The sequence below is a fragment of the Amblyomma americanum genome, chromosome 10 (genome assembly GCF_052857255.1).
Source record: "Amblyomma americanum isolate KBUSLIRL-KWMA chromosome 10, ASM5285725v1, whole genome shotgun sequence".
Taxonomy (NCBI): Eukaryota; Metazoa; Arthropoda; class Arachnida; order Ixodida; family Ixodidae; genus Amblyomma; species Amblyomma americanum.
The window spans coordinates 133,698,851-133,717,566 of NC_135506.1; the positions used below are offsets into that span (position 1 = coordinate 133,698,851).

Below are 18,716 nucleotides of genomic sequence, written 5' to 3' on the forward strand. Positions count from 1 at the left end.
GTGTGTGTGTGTGTGTGTGTGTGTGTGTGTGTGTGTGTGTGTGTGTGTGTGTGTGTGTGTGTGTGTGTGTGTGTGTGTGTGTGTGTGTGTGTGTGTGTGTGTGTTGGTGCCCACGCTTGTCAAAGCGCAGCAGCCGGGGAGAGGAGCTCCCCAACTGGGAGGCGAGGAGGTCTGACCGGCGCCGGCCCGGTGGACGCGCACGTCACGTCTGAACATGTTCAAGCGTCGCCGTAGCGGACGCCTCTTCCCAAGCCGTTCCTTCTTGCCCTCGACTCCGTGGGTATAAAGGGAGCTGCCCCGGACGCCAACGAGGAGACTTCGATTTCTTCCTTCGAGTAACGTGGTCGCCCTGACCGGCTGCTCTTTTGCGATGCCAGAATAAACAAGTTGTTTTGTTGCCAGTCGACTCATCCTTTGCCAGGACCTTCGGATGTTTCCAGCTTTGCCCCAGGCCGCCAGGCCAACGCTACCCTTGGGGCTTGCAACCCTTTTGCAACAACTGGTTGCCAGCGGTGAGATCCCGACAACGGAGGCCAGCAGCGAAGATATGCGGTCAACTCTATGCTGAGCAGCACAACGACCATCCGGGAGCAGTGCAACGAGCCCTGTGTGATGACTGGTTGCCTGCAGCGGAACGACTGCGCTGAATTCTTGGCTGCGAGGTTTGGTGAGTGCGGGACTTTCTTCTTCTGAGTTTTGCCAGGCTTTTGTTAGTGTCAGAAACAGAGCTGGTAATTGTGGTTGTCGTTGCTGCCGGGTTAGTTTGTGGCAAGACAATAGTAGGCAGTAGAGAAAGCAGCATTCGGAGCAGCCATGGATTTGAAGTCGTTGCGCAAACCGAAATTGCTGGAGCTTGCAAGAGAGTTGGGTCTGGATGTCTCAGACAAACTCAGAAAACCAGAACTGCTAAGGGCTATTCTTGAGTTGGAGGCTGAGGATGACGAGCTGTCGGAATGCCTTGAGACCATTGAGGAGAGGGAGCAAAAAGAGGAGCGCGAACGTAAAGAGCGAAAAGAGAAAGACGAGCGCGAACGTAAAGAGAAAATAGAGAAAGACGAGCGCGAACGTAAAGAGCAGAAAGAAGAGCGCGACCGTCAACACGCTTTGGAAATGAAGCGTCTCGAGGTAGAGATGGAACGCGCTCGTAATGGAAGTCAGGCACACGGTGCAGGAGAACGAGTATCGTTCAAAATGACTGACCTGATGCGGCCGTTTAAGCTTGGAGAGGACATTGGTTTGTTCCTGGTTAACTTTGAGCGAACGTGCGAGAAGCAGGGGTTCTCTCGGGAAACGTGGCCACAGCGCTTGCTCACTTTGTTACCCGGCGAGGCGGCCGACGTAGTCGCTCGCTTGAAGAGAGAGGAGGCAGAGGATTTCGACCAAGTGAAATCGAGTCTGCTAAAAAAGTACAGGCTGTCAGCGGAGGCGTTCCGTCGGAAGTTTCGGGAAAATGAAAAAGGCAGAAGTGAGTCATATACAGAGTTTGCCTACAGGATTATGTCAAACATGCAGGAGTGGCTCAAAGAAGAGAAAGCGTTTGGTGACCACGAGAAAATTCTGCAGTGTTTCGGGCTAGAACAGTTTTATAGTCGGTTACCTGAGAACGTGCGGTACTGGGTCTTGGATAGGCCGGACGTAAGTACAGTGGCTAAAGCCGCCGAGCTAGCCGAGGAGTTTGTGACGCGTCGGGCTCGCGGAGCTAAGGACGGTCAAAAGGGTGAATTTGGCTCCAAGTCTGAGAGGCCGAAGTTCACACCCATGAGAGCAAGGGGGGACACACGTAGTGCGGATGCGAGTGAAAGCAGTCCGACCGAACGTAAGGAGACTGCGGCAGCCGAAGCCGAACGCAGAAAGCGGTTCGAGACGAGGCAAGCGCGCGTGTGTTATACGTGCCAGAAGCCGGGTCACTTTTCGGCGCAGTGCCCACAAGCAAAAAGAAAAGTCGTGTGTTTGTCATTATGTAGCACTGACGAGAACATGAAGCTTCTCGAGCCTTACATGCGAGACTTCCTCGTGAACGGGAAAGAGTGCCGAGTGCTTCGTGATTCCGCAGCTACAATGGATGTAGTTCACCCCTCTTACGTAGAACCCGATATGTTCACGGGCGAGTGCGCATGGATCAAGCAAGCCGTGGAAGCTCATAGCGTGTGTCTGCCCGTAGCAAAAGTGCTTATTGAACGACCTTTCGGAGCACTTGAGACGGAGGCCGTAGTGTCATCTATGCTGCCCCCCCAGTACCCGTACCTATTTTCGAACACGTCCGATCACCTCCTGCGCGAGAAGGGGCTTTTGTTTGGTGAGGCTAGCGTTCAGGCCTTAACCAGATCGAGAGTTCGGGAGCTCGCTGCAAAGGCGGTAGTTGCAGGGCCGACGTTGTCGAACAATGAAAAAGGGTCGGAGGCGCAGCAAGCTGATATTCAGAGCACGTCCGAACTGAATAAAATTGAGCCTGTAGCGTTGAAGGCACCAGGTACTCGAGAGGAAATGCCCGACAACTGAAAGTTAGAAGAGCTTCCGGTCGAGCTTCCGGGACTAAGCTCAGTGACGAACAGGGAAGACACTGATCAGGTCATTAGTGACTTAATCATTAAAGCACCGCTGTCGCCTGAGCAGAAAACCGAACTACAACAACTCTTACAAGAGTTTCAAGGTCAGTTCTCTGAGAGGCCTGGTAGGACTTCTGTCCTTACTCATGATATAGAACTTACCTCCCCAGAGCCAGTACGATCCAAGGCGTACCGGGTGTCACCCCGCCAGCGCGATATTATGGAGGCTGAGGTAAAGAAAATGCTACAGCTCGGTGTTATTGAGGCGGGTGAGAGTGATTATACCTCCCCTTTGATTTTAGTTGAGGTACCGGGCAAGGAACCTCGTCCTTGCGTCGACTACCGCAGGCTTAATTCCATCACTATGGATCAAATTTATCCGATCCCTAACATCGAGGAGCGCCTTGAGAAAGTTAGTAGCGCTCAGTTTATTTCCACCCTAGATCTTGTCAGGGGTTATTGGCAGGTTCCACTTACAGAAGAGGCTAGTAGGTATGCGGCGTTCATTTCACCAATGGGAACATTCCGTCCTAAAGTTTTGAGTTTTGGTTTGAAGAACGCGCCATACTGCTTTTCAAGCCTCATGGATAAAGTGTTGCGGGGACAGGAAGAATTCGCTTTACCGTATTTAGACGACGTAGCGATATTCTCCGCATCCTGGTCTGAGCATATGGCACACTTGCGGGCAGTGCTAACCCGCCTGCGCGAAGCGGGCTTGACAGTCAAGGCTCCCAAGTGCCAATTAGCACAGGCCGAGGTTGTCTACCTCGTCCTGTCCACTTCTGTTCGTCCTTGTTTTTTTCGCGCTGCATTCTTTTATCATGTTCACTGACCAACAAGCCCAAACAGCCGCTTTAGTACACAAAAGGGTTCGTTGTTCAGTGGGATGCTAGTGAGCGAGGCATGGGCGTTGTACTGTGCCAAAGGGACAATGGAGAAGTGGAACACACCGTCCTGTATGCTAGTCGTAAGCTGACCTGTCGTGAGCAGGCGTACAGCGCCACTGAGAAAGAGTGTGCGTGTCTCGTGTGGGCCGTTCAGAAATTGTCATGCTACCTAGCCGGCTCGAGGTTTATCATTGAGACGGATCACTGCCCTCTCCAATGGCTGCAGACCATATCTCCCAAAAATGGCCGCCTCCTGCGCTGGAGCCTCGCTTTGCAACAATATTCCTTTGAGGTGCGTTACAAAAAGGGGAGTCTCAACGGTAACGCCGATGGCTTAAGTCGAAGCCCCTAACGTAGGAATCCGCCTCAAAGTTGTTGGTTACTGATGTTTTCTTCCTGAGGCAGGATTTTTAACATATTGCTTTTGTTTAGTGTTTCAAAGTGATTATGTGCTTTCTAGTGCAATTTTCCAATTTGTGGACGCGTTCTGAGTGCTGCTTGACTACTGTAAGGAACTAGGCAGTAGTATAAAAGGGGAAAGAGCCTGGCAGAGCTTAGTGAGGGTTGTCACGTGCTTGCTGACTGAGCGGTTGCGTTTCGGCGTAGTTATTACGCTTGCTGGGAACGAGCACAAAAATGGCAACTCTCCCGAAGTCACTTGCAGTGCCCTGTGTGAACCTGAACCTGAGAACGAGGCCTTCTCTGTGCGCTGCGCTCAAGCAACGTCGAGGGACGACCGGTTTCGATTACGAGCATCGAGCGACATCCCTCTGGACAGCGGATGCAGTCCCCTGACCATCGGGATCTCCTTCTCCCGGCGGGGCGGTCTGTTACTTCTCGCCTACGACGCGCGGTATAGCCGGCGCGGATGCAACGGACGCCGCGGCTTCGTTCAAAGTGGCGGTCATTTTGGGCCCGTTCATCGCTGCCGCAACGCCTCCCGCCAAGCGCGTCCAGGCAGGTTTCAGTGCCACGTGTCGTCGTGTGTGTGTGTGTGTGTGTGTGTGTGCATGTTGGTGCCCACGCTTGTCAAAGCGCGGCAGCCGGGGAGAGGAGCTCCCCAACTGGGAGGCGAGGAGGTCTGACCGGCGCCGGCCCGGCGGACGCGCACGTCACGTCTGAACATGTTCAAGCGTCGCCGTAGCGGACGCCTCTTCCCAATCCGTTCCTTCTTGCCCTCGACTCCGTGGGTGTAAAGGGAGCTGCCCCGGACGCCAACGAGGAGACTTCGATTTCTTCCTTCGAGTAACGTGGTCGCCCTGACCGGCTGCTCTTTTGCGATGCCAGAATAAACAAGTTGTTCTGTTGCCAGTCGACTCATCCTTTGCCAGGACCTTCGGATGTTTCCAGCTTTGCCCAAGGCCGCCAGGCCAACGCTACCCTTGGGGCTTGCAACCCATTTGCAACAACGCCGGCAACTAATTGTGTTTTGGCTGAGGCGGTGAAAGCGACGACGCTCGACGATAACGTTGCGCGACGTCAAAAACTGGTGCCGTAATGCGGCGAGTGTACAGTCGTATTCGTCAGGAGGGGCCACGACCGACTCGTCATCCGCGAGTGCTGCCGCACTTGGCGCTGCCTGTGCTGCGGCGCTGGTCCCTGCATGTAACGCCTGATAAACACGCTGGCCCTCCGCCCCAAAACAATGCAAAATAATAGCCTTGCGTTGCGCCGGCTTGAATGCGGCGGCTCCGGATGCAAGCAAGTAGACATTGAACATCTGCTCCCACTGCTGCGATGGCAATGACGGACGGCCGGGTGTCGAGAGGAAAAACGGTGGCGGAGCAAGCCCGGTGAAGCTGCTGGGCGGATCCGGATGGTGCAGCGGGGCTGGGGGTACGTTAACAACATCCTAGTCGCCATTGTAATATCTTCGAAGGTGGAAACGCAAGTAAGACTCTAGCCGTCCCGATGCACACAAATCCCGTTTATTCCAACATACAATCGGATATGGATGGATGGATGGATGGATGGATGGATGGATGGATGGATGGATGGATGGATGGATGGATGGATGGATGGATGGATGGATGGATGGATGGATGGATGGGTGGGTGAATGGTTGGGTGGGTGGGTGAATGGGTGGGTGGGTGGGTGGGTGGGTGGGTGGGTGGATGGATGGATGCATGGATGGTGGGTGGATGGTGGGTGGATGGATGGATGGATGGTGGTGGATGAATGGATGGATGGATAATGCTGAACCCTTTTAATCGGGCAGTGGATCAAGCCACCTAGCCATGACTTGTGAAATTTTACTCTAGTCTTGATTAAGATACCATTCAGATAGCCTTCGCTTGGTTATTTCTACCCGCTTAAAATTTACTTTTCCTTCACTGTCCTTAAACCCCAATGCCTTGGATAAATTATCTCCGGTGCTTTCCATTGTAGGGTGAAGCCCTTTACAGAAAAGCATCAAGTGTTCAGCCGTTTCCTCCTCCTCTACGCACGCAACGCACAACGTGTCTATTGCGTGGTACCTGACTATATGTCTTAATCCGCAAAACTCCCCTTCTCGCCGCAAACAAAAAAGAGCTTACCCTACAATTATCATGAATATTTTCTTTGGCAATTTCCTGCTTAAAGATCCTGTATCTTCCCAGCGCCGATTTCTTCAGCATCCCTCTATTCTACAGAGCTCTCTCTGTTTCTGTAACCTTTTTTTAACCAATAAGTGCTGATTTGCCCCCCTACTGGTGTGCACATATTTGCTTGTCAATATTCTAGTTCACTTTCTCCATTTCGTGTCAACGTGCCTTATGTGCAGGTATCTGAAAAATTTCCTAGCCCACTGCTTTTCCCCCATTTTTCTCAATCATTCCTCAAATTCTATCTTACTGCTAGCTTATAATGCTCTCGAACCCCGCCCATCTCTTATCAACCTGTACCCCCTGATTCGGTGACATAAGAAAGAACAGAAGCGCCCCATGGAGAATAAATATATCAAATAGAAAAAACAAACTGAATACCAACAGGAAAGCGTCAGATTATTTCCATAACCTACCCGCCCATTGCCGCTCTTGCATTGATAACAATGAAAAAAAAACTTTGAACCATGACTTGACACATCAAAATTCAAGCTAGAAATAAATCTAGATTAGCTCGAGAACTAGATAAGCTCGAGAAGCCTTTTATACCAAAGAGAGAGGTGAGGCGTGCGTCAGCCCCACTTCTATCTCCGTGCGAGCAAGGGAACATAGATTGCTAAATATACGAGATAATGGGCAGTTTTCGTCTGAATGGCCTTTGTTCTTACCATGTGACAAGTGCGCATGCGTTCACCTTCTTGGGGCTATGTATATGCAACATCTGTCTTTCAATAAAAATATTTGTAGTTCGCGACCGTCCTATCTGTCTTTCTGTGTGGTTTATGTCAAATTTAGCACCGTTTTTACTTTTGCTAGACAATGTTTCACCAACTAGCCCCGCAAGAGGTACTATTAAATAAACGTTCTTCTACAGTTGGCCCGTTCTTATTTGTAGCATTTGTTATGCCTGACAACTTAAAGATCGTGAGTGATGTATACCTCGTATGCTTTGAAGCATGTCATGGTGGACCCCCGCCAAATTCTGTTGCCGTAGAGAGCCCATAAAAACGGTCAAGGAAATTAGAAATGCTATTCACCGAATGCACTTGAAGTTAAGCAGCAAATAAGTACAATTGTAAAGACGCAATTCAGACACACAAGAAATGTGGACAGGCAAAATCTTTGTTGACACAGCGTAGCTCCAAGCCAAGAGTTCGAGAGCGTAAGCTTCGTCTTCTTCGCAAACTGAACTGTGTCAGCTTTGTCTTCTTCAGCTTTCTCTCCTTCGGCGCCACTGGCCGCTGGGACAGCAAACACCAAATGTATGTCTTACAATACCCCCGGGGTGAAAAGGCGCCATCCTGGCGGCCTAAGGGCACGAAATGATAGCGGGGTCGTAGTATGGTTTCAGGCGGTCGAAGTGGACGATTTCGCGGCCGCGGCGTCGATGATCAGGCGAAAGCGTGAGGGGCTCGACGAGGTAGTTAACTGGAGATGTCTGCTGAACTACGCGATAGGGGCCGTGGTATTTGCTTGGCAGTTTTGTCGACAGGCCCGGGCTGGAGGAGGGCACCAAAAGCCAAACTAAGGTGTCAGGAAGGTAAGCCGGCGGCCGACCGGAAGAAGTGGCGCGGGCACTTTTCTGACGGTGCTGATCGTGGGCAGCAAAGAAACGGGCGAGTTGACGGCATTCTTCGGCATGCGCAGCGGCTGGACAGACGGTTGTAAATTCGGAAGAATCGGGGCGGTAAGGGAGCATGGTGTCCATAATTGAAGATGGCTCCCGGCCGTAGAGAAGAAATACGGGGAAAAACCAGTAGTTGCTTGCATTGCCGAATGGTAAGCATAGGTAACGTATGGTAGAATGCGGTCCCAGATGGAGTGATCGAATGAAATCTACTTGGCCATCATGTCGCCGAGGGTCCGGTTAAAGCGCTCGGTGATGCCGTTCGTCTGGGGATGGTAAGATGAAGTTGTACGGTGGACGATGTCACACTCCCGAAGAAGGGCCTCCAGGACGTCGGACAAGAAGACGCGACCTCCGTCGCTAAGCACTTCCTGAGGCGCACCGTGGCGAAGAATGATGTTTTGAAGTATGAAATCGGCGACGTTAGAGGCCGTTGCAGCTGGTAGCGGGGAAGTTTCCGCATAGCGCGTGAGATATCTATGGCGACAATGATCAATCGGTGTCCAGCATAAGTGCTAGGAAGAGGGCCATAAAGGTCGATGCCAACACGGTAGAAAGGGCGGGCCGGACAAGGTAAACGTTGCAGAAGAGCCGTTGAGTGCTGTGGTGGATCCTTGCGCCACTGACGTTGACACAGGGGAGCGTGAGAGGGCGTTAGCATCGGAGTGTTTGCGCCCGGAGCGGTAAATGACCTGAATGTCGTAGTCTTGTAATCGGAGAGCCCAACGAGCGAGGCGGCCGGAAGGATCCTTGAGTGACGACAGCCAGCAAAGGGCATAGTGATCTATTATGACAGCTAATGGGCGCCCATATAAGTAAGGTCGAAATTTTGTGATCGCCCAAATAATTGCCAAACATTCTTTTTATGTGACGGGATAATTAGTCTCCGCTTTTGTGAGTGCACGGCTTGCATAAGCAACGACGTACTCATGGAAGCCAGGTTTTCGCTGAGCAAGAACGGCACCCAGACCGATGCCGCTGGCGTCCGTGTGGAGTTCTGTAGGGGCAGAAGGGTCGAAATGGCGCAAGACCGGATGGGAGGTGAGAAGATGGCGCAGCATGGCAAAAACTTCGTCGCATGCAGTAGACCAGGCCGGTAAGTCGTGGTCGCCGACGATAAGTTGTGTCAGGGGGGCGATAATTGCAGCAAAATTCTTGACGAGCCGACGAAAGTACGAGCAAAGGTCCAATAAAGCTTCTAAGTTCCTTCAGGGAGGTGGGCTTCGGGAAATCAGCAACTGCTCGTAGCTTGGCAGGGTCCGGGAGGACACCATCCTTGGACACGACGTGGCCTAAGATAGCTGTCGGGCGCCAAAGTGACACTCCTTCAAATTAAGCTGCAGGCTGGCGTCACTAAGACACTTAAGGACACTCTCAAGACGAAGAAGATGAGACGGAAAATCCGGGGAGAATACGACAACATCGTCCAAGTAGCAGAGGCATGTTTGCCATTTCAGCCCGCATAGAATGTTGTCCATCATGCGCTCGAAAGTTGCAGGCGCGTTGCAGAGACCGAAGGGCATCACATTAAATTCATACAGCCCATCAGGCGTGATGAAAGCTTTTTTCGGGCGATCAGCTCCGGCCATCGGCACCTGCCAGTATCCAGAGCGCAGATCTAACAAAGAAAAGTACTCTGCCCCCTGCAGCCAGTCATGCGCGTCATCTATACGAGGCAGGGGGTAGACGTCTTTCCGAATAATTTTGTTTATCTGGCGGTAGTCTACGCAGAAGCTAATGGAACCGTCCTTTTTCTTGACGAGTACAACGGGAGAAGCCCACGGGCTGTGAGAGGGCTGGATTACTCCACTGTGTAGCATGTCGTTCACCTGGTCATCAATTATGCGGCGCTCAGCGGAGGAGACGCGGTAAGGGCGCTGGCGCAAAGGTCGATGGGTTCCAGTGTCGATATGTTGGCGAACCGCTGTTGTACGACCCGAGGTGTCTTGATGAGAATCGAAGGACGCGTGGAAGCGCTGAAGCAAGGCGACAAGCTGGGCGCGTTGGAGAGGCGGCAGAGCGGCATCGACGGAATCGGCAAGCCGGTCGGGTGAGGTCTGATCGGTTGCGACGATGGAGGGAGTGAGGGCATTGATGTCATACGCGGGAGGGTCATCCGGAACAGGTGAATCGTCGTCGAGATCGATGACATCAACCGTGCCAAGCGATTCTCCCCGAAATAAAGTGGTCGGGATAGGCAACGGGTTCGCAATGTACAGGGCGCTACAACCACCAGAAATGGTGAGCACAGCATGCGGGAGTATGACAGATTTGCGGTGCGCACAAAGGGGTGAGGGCGAAAAAAGGACAGTAGCGTCAGAGAGTGTTGCACCAATACGGGGTACAAAAACAGAAGAGAAAGCCAGCACGTTGGTGTCGTCAGTGGCTAGAATATGCGCGGCAGTAGCAGGGAAGGTGTCCACAAGAGTATCACACAGCAGCGACAAATCAATTTGAGCACGTGTACAGTCGATGATTGCGTGATGCGCGGGCAGAAAGTCCCAACCGAGGATGATGTCGTGAGAGGAGCGGGCAAGAACGAAGACCTCAATGGTGTAGGAGAGGCCTTGGATGATGAGGCGAGCGGTGCACGCTGCGAGAGGTCGAATGGGGTCAGCGCTGGCGGTTCGAAGGGAAATTTCAGAAAGCGGCGTCGTCACTTTTTTTAGTTTGCGGCACAAGTTGCGGCTAATGATGGATACGGCAGCACCAGTGTCAATGAGCGCATGAACAAGAACACCTTCAACCAGCACTTCAAGAATGTTCACAGGAGCGGCAATAGGGCTTGAGACGGTCGGTGACGGCGCAGGTCTTTCCTCCGGAACTGCGGCGCCTAGTTTTCCGCTTGGAGGGGTGGCGACCGGCGGCGCATAGGAGAGACCGAACGGCGGCGAGGAGACGGCGACAGGGGGGTTCGGTGGTAGGAGTCGGAGCGATAGGTAGAGGGATGCTGGGGCAGATTAGAAGAGTCAGGTGCGGAGGGCACGGTTACGTCGTACGTCGGCGCTGGCCCGAAGTCGCGAGAACGGGATCCGCGGGTGCGGCAGCAACGGGCTACATGACCAGCGAGGCCGCAAGTATAGCAAATCGGGCGGTTGTCTTGCGTGCGCCACGAATTCAGATGGCGTGGAGCGGTGCGAGGCAAAGGCCGGTGAGGGTGAGGCATTGTACGAGCGAGCGGCGGGTCAGGAAAGACGGTGCAAGGTGGCGCATAGGCAGGAACAACCGGCTGAGGTCGTGGCCGGACGACAGCTTCAGCTTATGTCAGCGGTGCAGTGAATACAGGAGGTGGATTAGCGGGCGGCAGGACCTCTGCAACCTGCTCCTGGATGACACGCTGAATGGAATGCGACAGCGTTGGCGTTGGAGCGGGTGGGCAGGTAACCAGCGATAGCCGGCGGGTGACCTCCTCCCGCACAAACTGCTGGATTTGCTGAATAAAGGTCGACTGATCGTGAGCAGGACCGCCGACAGCCAAGCTCGAAATGTTGTCGTCCGGGAAAATGGTACGGCGGGTGACAAGACGCTGTTTCCGGAGCTCGTCATAGCTCTGACACAAAGAAACGACGTCGGAGATGGCTTCAGGATTTTTGGACACTAACATCTGAAATGCGTCGTCCTCAATCCCTTTAAGAATGTGTTTGATTTTGTCCGCGTCGCTCATGGATGGATTCAGACCCTTGCATAAATCAACGACATTCTCGATATATCTTGTGAAATTCCCGCCGTTCTGCTGGGCCCGACTGCGCAACCGTTGTTCGGCACGAAGTTTTCGGACAGCGGGGCGGCCGAATACATCTGTAAGGCTGGTTTTGAGGGCCGCCCAGGTAGAAAAATTGGCTTCGTGGTTGCGAAACCACAAGTTGGCGACGTCGGTCAGATAAAATATGACTTTTGTCAGCTTGACGCTGTCGTCCCACTTATTATACGCGCTTACGCGTTCATAGGAGGCGAGCCAGTCTTCGACGTCGGTGTCGTCCGTGCCACTGAAGATCGCATTGTCGCGCTGACGCACGGGACCGGAACAGACGACGGCGGCGGGAGCAGTGGAGCCAGGCTGGGGCTGGGTATCAGTAATCGTGTTAGAGGCTTGTAAGGGGTGCATATCTTCAGGTCCGTAGATCCGTAAGGTCTGAAGCTCCAGGGTGGGAACAGGCAGCACCTCCACCAAATGTAAAGACGCAAATCAGACGCACAAGAAATGTGGCCAGGCAAAATAATTATTGACACAGCGTAGCTCCAAGCCATGAGTTCGAGAGCGTCACCTTCGTCTTCTTCGCAAACTGAACTGCGTCAGCTTCGTCTTCTTCAGCATTCTCTTCTTCGGTGGCACTGGCCGCTGGGGCAGCAAACCCCAAATGTATGTCTTACATAATTTATAATTTTAAGTTTTTTCGAGTAAAAAGGTAAGTTGTTGGGCCAGCTGTTTTCGATATTCCATGAATACAGCGCAACGAACGGGATGTAGAAGGAGGACACAGGCAGGGATACAACACAGCGCTGACTCTCAACAGAGTTGTGAGTCAGCGCTGTGTTGTGTCTCTGCCAGTGTCCTCCTTCTGCGTCCCGTTCGTTGCGCTGTAGTCGTGGAATTTCCGAGCAACCCATTCAAATGGTTCACATTTGGGCACAATCTAGAGATGACAACGGGGCCCGAAGGTGGGCAATTCTTAGCCCTTGGTTGCATACTAGAGGAGCATTCATTTTTCATGGTGAAGCAGCTACCACTCTGTCAACTTCTCTTCTCATTTCCCCTTCACTATCTTGCAGCACTAAAGGCGGAACGCTGGGATGCACACGAAAAAACATGACGTCGGTTTGTTTACACCTGGTCATATGCAGAGCTCTCCTGTAGATAGCGCCTCCTAAGAGAGTTAGTGTGCCTTAAAACACACGACAACGTTTTATTTTTGTTTAGGTATTTGTAGGCTTTTAGGTATTGTTTAGAAATTCTTTTTATCAAGCTACGGTGAGTGCGATGCTACTCTGAAGAACCCCTGAAATATCAGTCACCTTTAGTTAACGTTAATTCAGTCGATCATCGTCGACAACTGCCGTGTGGAGCTGTCCGATATCAATGGCAGTGGATTTAGGAAGTACAGCTAGCTAGTGGCTATGTGACAGCGGCAAAATCAATTTACCTGTTGAGTGGACTGCTCTACCGTCCTAGTAGGCGTGTGTTCAATGAAACATGCCGACACGTCGACCCTGAGCAGGCGGCAAGTCGGCTCTTGCAGTGACCTCTATATCCTTTAAAACAATTAGAGCGCACATTTGGCTAGAATAAGCTCCTCTATTTTTCAAGGCTGCTCGCTTGGTGTTTCCGCAAGTCCCTGTGCTGGCTCGTCATGTGGACGTCAGGTGCTGTCCGATGCGGGCAGAAGGGATCAGCGTTCAGAGCGGCAGTGAAAATGCTTTAATGCGGCGCATTGCGGATGACCGGTGTACAAGGCGTCCGCTGTGTTCACTTTGAAAAGTTTGATGTTCTTACTTACGTGGTTGTTGCTAATACAGAGAAATGTTTTAAAAAGACCAAATTAAGAAAATTTATAACAGCAAAAAAGGAAGTAATGCGATGAAATATTTATAACCAATACTAACTTATTGGCTCCCTGCCTTTTAAAATAAAACATGACAAATATCCGATATTACCACTGAACAAGCAATTCTTGATAGGTCAAGTACTAAAATGGTACAAGTAGCGTGGTCCTGCGTCAATGAAATTGATGCAGTGTTTATTTAAACTTGATGTCTAGTACCCAACTGACAGACTACTTTGTGTTCATGCTAGAGCTAGCACATCATCATCATCATCGTCATCAGCCTTACTACACCCATCATCATCATCAGCCTTATTATACCCACTGCAGTGCAAAGGCCCCTCCCATGTCTCTCCAATTAACCCTGTCTTTTAGCAGCGTCATCCACCCTTTGCCTGCTAACTTCTTAACCTCATCCGCCCACTTAACCTTCTGCCGCTGGCTGCTACGCTTACTTTCTCTTGGAATACACTCCGTTACCCTTAAAGACCAGCGGTTATCCGGCCTTCGCATCACATTCCCTGCCCAAGCCCACTTCTTGCTCTTGATTTCGAATACCATGTCATTAACCCTCGTTTGTTCCCTCACCCACTCAGCCCGCTTCCGGTGTCATAACTTTACACCTACCATTTTTCTTTCCATGGCTCGCTGCGTTGTCCTTAACTTAAGCTGAACTGTTTTTGTTAGTCTCCCCGTTTCTGCTCCGTAGGTGAGCACTGGTAAGATGCAGCTGTTGTGCACTTCGCTCTTGAGGGATATTGGTAACTTGCTATTCATGATCTGCGAGAACCTGCCATACGCGCTCCACCCCATTCTTATACTTATAGTTATTTCTCTCTCATGATCCGGATCAGCTGTTCCTACCTGCCCTAAGTAGACGTAACCCTTTACCACTTCCAGCACCTCGCTTCCAATTGTGAACTGCTCTTCCCTTGCTAGATTGTTGAACATTACCTTGGTTTTCTGCGTGTTCATTTTTAAACCCAGTGTTATGCTCTGCCTCTCTAACTCATTGATCATGATTTTCAGTTCACCTTCTGCGTGACTCAGCAAGGCGACGTCATCAGCTAATCGCATATTATTTAGGTATTCTCCATTTACTCTTATTCCAACTGCTCCAAATTCAGGCCTCGGAATACCTCCTGTTAACAGGCGGTGAATAGCATTGGCGAGATCGTGTCTCCTTGCCTGATGCCCTTTCTTATTGGAATTTTACTGCTGAGTTTATCGAGGACTACAGTAGCTGTGCAGTTGCTATATATATCTTCCAGTATTTTTACATAAGGCTCTTCTACCCCCCGATTACGCAATGCCTGTATGACTGCTGAGGTTTCCACTGAGTCGAATGCTTTTTCGTAATCAATGAAGGCTATATATAGTAGCTGGTTATATTCTGCGCATTTCTTTATAACTTTATTGGTAAAGTGAATATGATCTATTGAGCAATATCCTTTATGAAAGCCTGCCTGATCATTTGGTTGATTAAAGCCTAAGGTTGGCCTGGCTCTATTAGCGATTACCTGAGTAAATACTTTGTATCCAACGAATAGTAAGCAGATCGGACTGTAATTTTTCAAGTTCTTGGCGTCTCTCTTTTTATGAATTAAGATAACGTTTGCATTTTTCCAAGCTTCTGGTACGATCGAGGACATAAGGCGTTGCATATACAGGGTGGCTAGTTTTTCTAGCACGATCTCCCCTCCATCCTTCAACAGATCTGCTGTTACCTGATCCTATTAAGCTGCTTTTCGCCTTTCTATTTCGCTATTTCACGTGATTTCATTCTTTTCGTGGAAAACATATTTTTTGATTCTTCTGAATTTATGGTCAACTACAAGTGGTCTTGTCACATCGCTTGGTCAAGTAAACACAGTTATTTTTTACAGTGTATCGCGAATCACGTTTTTAACAAAGAGAAATCACATTATTTGCGACCATTCCATCTGTTTTCTGTAATTTTCATGTACTGGCTTTCCTAGATAATGGAGAGCTTTGTAGACACATGAGTACATTCCACTGCCACCACCCCAGAGGTTGCGTTAGTGCGGACAAAATACGTCCAGAGCCATTCAATGTAAAAGCATTTAACTTTCACTGGCCTCCTGGTTATCAATCCCGTGTGACAGCACAGCAAACTAGGTGCTGCAGTTGACAGGTTTCTGTAAATCTGAGTTCATCTGGTAGCCGTCGGCTACTGAATAACTAGGCGTTCTCTTGCGTGTGATGCACTGCACAAAACCGCAGGCTTTGGATGTGCCAGTTAATAGGTAGCTCAAGAGTTTGTATGCGTCCCATGAGAGTACGTACGTTAATCCACAATAGCGGAGCGGTTCTCTCTCTAACAGCTCCAGGGTGATTTCACGCCAAAGAAGATGCGCCAATTTCTCGGAATTTTGTATTTGGCTGAAGGAATTAATATCAGTTAAGGAATATTCAAATAGAAGTGCTGGGCCGTTTTTTTTTCATTTGATTTTTTTCTGGAAATATTATGCTCCAATATGATAGATTTTGCTGCAATCCAGGAATTTTTCGAAATATGTTGTTATGAAACCGAAGTCGGCACGTAGACAAGGATTGACATGCCCTGTCGCGCCACAAAATATAAACAGTGGATGACGCCACTTTGTTTCGAAATCCAAGCGTTTAAACGGAGAAAAATTTCAAGGTTTCAGCATTTTATTGAAGTGAATTTGAAGCGTAAATTTAGGGACAGAAGTTTTTTGCTGTGTTGTCTGAAACCTTGTAATAGCAAATAATCAAAATCGCCAAAAATAACCACACAAAGAGGACAACAAACCAGAGCACCTCACGCGCGTGCGCGTTTGTGCGTGCGCTTGTGTGCGTGCGTGCATGCGCTGTTTCGATAATTATTTAGGATGAACGTCTGCGAACTCAATGAAGAACTTCTGCTTGTAACGTCATTGTTTCTGTTACAGTTTATAGGAGTCTTGAGATTTCTTTCTAATTTAATGACAAATATCTCAATATATGCAAGAACGGCAACATTGAGGGACTGAAAACGCAGTTAGGGCAACGGCACATGACATTAGAAAAATCTCGAAATGGTCTAGTCATTTAGTTACTTATATTAGTCTGTTTCGGTGAAGAAATCCTTTTTTTAAAAAAGCAGTCACATCTGTGCGGTGACTAGTCGTCAGGAGGGGAGTAAAAGACGGCTTATATCGCTGCACTTCCGTCGTTTGGAATTCCTGTGAGGTGTGAACTCCTTCAGATGCTGCCGCTTAATTGAGTGGTTTCACCATTTCAGCTTTTCTTAATATGTTAGGCAAGAGTGCGTTCAGCATACAGCACGTGCTACGATATTCAGTACAGTTTTTACCTAACTGTACAGTTTAAAACGACCGCCCCCATGTGTTAGACAAAGAATCATAAATATATACATGTTGCTTGATTAAGGCATCCGGCTTGCCAGGAAAATCAAAGGTAAAGCCGTGGTAAACATGGTAAATGATTTGCATAGAAACAATGCGACATTGTATATAAGCACGCCACACCTCGGTGGCGGGCATATGAGATTGAGAGCGGAATACCTGTGTAGTAGTGTATATTGCTTCATATGAATATATAGTCCATACGCACTCAGCCACACTGCATTAGAAGTAATTTCATTTACGACCTCGACGGCACCGCAAATTACAGGAACATTAAGATTCGACTGCTTATCCGAATCATTACGCTTATTCTAGAAATTATCAGACAACCCTTGCGGCTACACCAGCAGGTGCCTTTCCAAATTCGAATGGGAGCCGATGCGTCTTCCACTCATTCGATTACCAGACAATTAGTAGGCATTATCTGCTAAGCGAATGCCGCCGAAACACTGCGTTTCGCTGCGCCGTAGAAGACGCCGTCATGTGATGTCAGCAGACTAGGCGCCTATTGCCAGGCATATGTGACTACGTTTTAAGAAACCAATGACGAAAGAAATAATTCGAAAATATTTGAATACGTGGAACTAATTAAATGCTTTGACCATGTGTCTATTTTTGTAATTCCATGCGCCTTGACAAGTTGAGATGCATAGCATTGAATATGATAACGGCTCAAGGTTTGTAAAGATCTTCAACGCAAGCAATGCAAATAATAGGCTTCACAAATCAGTTCTGTCTGATAATTTACATTCCACATTCACTTATGAAAGGACACGGACGCTATGAAATTTTTGTTCTCCTAAACGCTTCTGTCTTCAATCAAAAAGGCGTCAGTCATGGTTTATATTTTTTTGGCTCGAAAGTGCATGAGTTAAAGTCTGCGTGCTAACATGAAATTCTCCGTTAGCGACGATACCTTCACATTTTTTTCTCTGAAAATTAGCACATTAAGGCAGTTTCTTAGACATCTGAGCCTAACCTTTCCAAAATCTTTCCTAATCTCCTATGTGATACGAATTTTTTCATACAGCTAACACGCCTAGAAATTGGCCCGTCAGTCGCAAATCGCTAACGCGTGTCCGACTGCTGGAGGGGAATGCTCTCGCGTGCAGGTTCTAAAAAGACAACCAGATCAGACAAAACAAAACGAAGCAGTATATATAATTGAATGGAAAAGAGCCAATAAGAAACGAAAACACAAAGAAATACACACTTAACACTAGTACAATACTACAGATTAAAAGAAAGAGTTCACCCGGTACTGAGCGTCCCGGGTGAAGCGGGGATGCCTTGATGGCAGCACGGATGCGGGTTGGTGAACTGCGACGTGTCGCCGGCGTTGCGTCGAAGAAAGCGGCGGAAGAGAGCCAGGTGATAAGGAGCGGAGAGGAACGCAGAAAGACAGCCGTGGATTCCCGTCAACAGCGCGAAGAACTTGGTGGCAGTAGGAAAAGCGTTTCTCGAACCCGTCGACGGCGTCCCGAAACGCGGTAAGCTTAATGCAGGCTATCAAAGAGTGCCTTTCGGCAGCAAGGACCCTCAATCTATCGGCTGCCACCTGCAAACCTGATAGGCACGCAGGAGGTTTGCGTCCGGGATCCAAGGGAGGACCCCAGCAGAACGGACCCAACGTCCGACAGCTGCCACCTCCACGCTCGAATGACCCGGCTTCCGCTGCGCTGTCTCCCTTCACACCTCGGTTTTGTGGCACGTAAGGTCTCCGCTCCCCGTGCTCGCCTCGCTCTCCGCCGTCGTCGCCACGCAAACACTATGCGCACGTGCACGCGCGTAACGCTGAGTTGGAACGCGCACCACTGTCGGCGCACTGCGCTCAAAATCCCCTGGGGATCTGTTGTGCACCTCCCTGGGGTCACCGACGCAAGCCTAGCCTATCCATTGAAAGTGCGTGTTGTCGAGAGGCTCCCTTGGTTAGCTTGCATTAAGCTTACGGCGTTTCCGGACGCCGTCGACGGCTCCGAGCAACGCTGCTCCTGCTGCCGCCAAGTTCTTTGGCCTGTTGACGGGAATCCACCGGTGTCTTCCTGCGCACCTCTCCGCTCATTAGACACTTTTAGTTAAGGCGTAAGCAGTAAGCTTGCGTACGCATCTCTTACTGCGTTGCGTACGCTGTGAATAGTG

At 49.9% G+C, this 18,716-nt stretch overlaps 1 pseudogene; it reads right to left on the bottom strand.

Annotated features, from left to right (window-relative positions):
* LOC144108727 (uncharacterized) overlaps window positions 1–18,716 on the bottom strand; it is a 53,875-nt pseudogene that overhangs the window by 14,033 nt on the left and 21,126 nt on the right.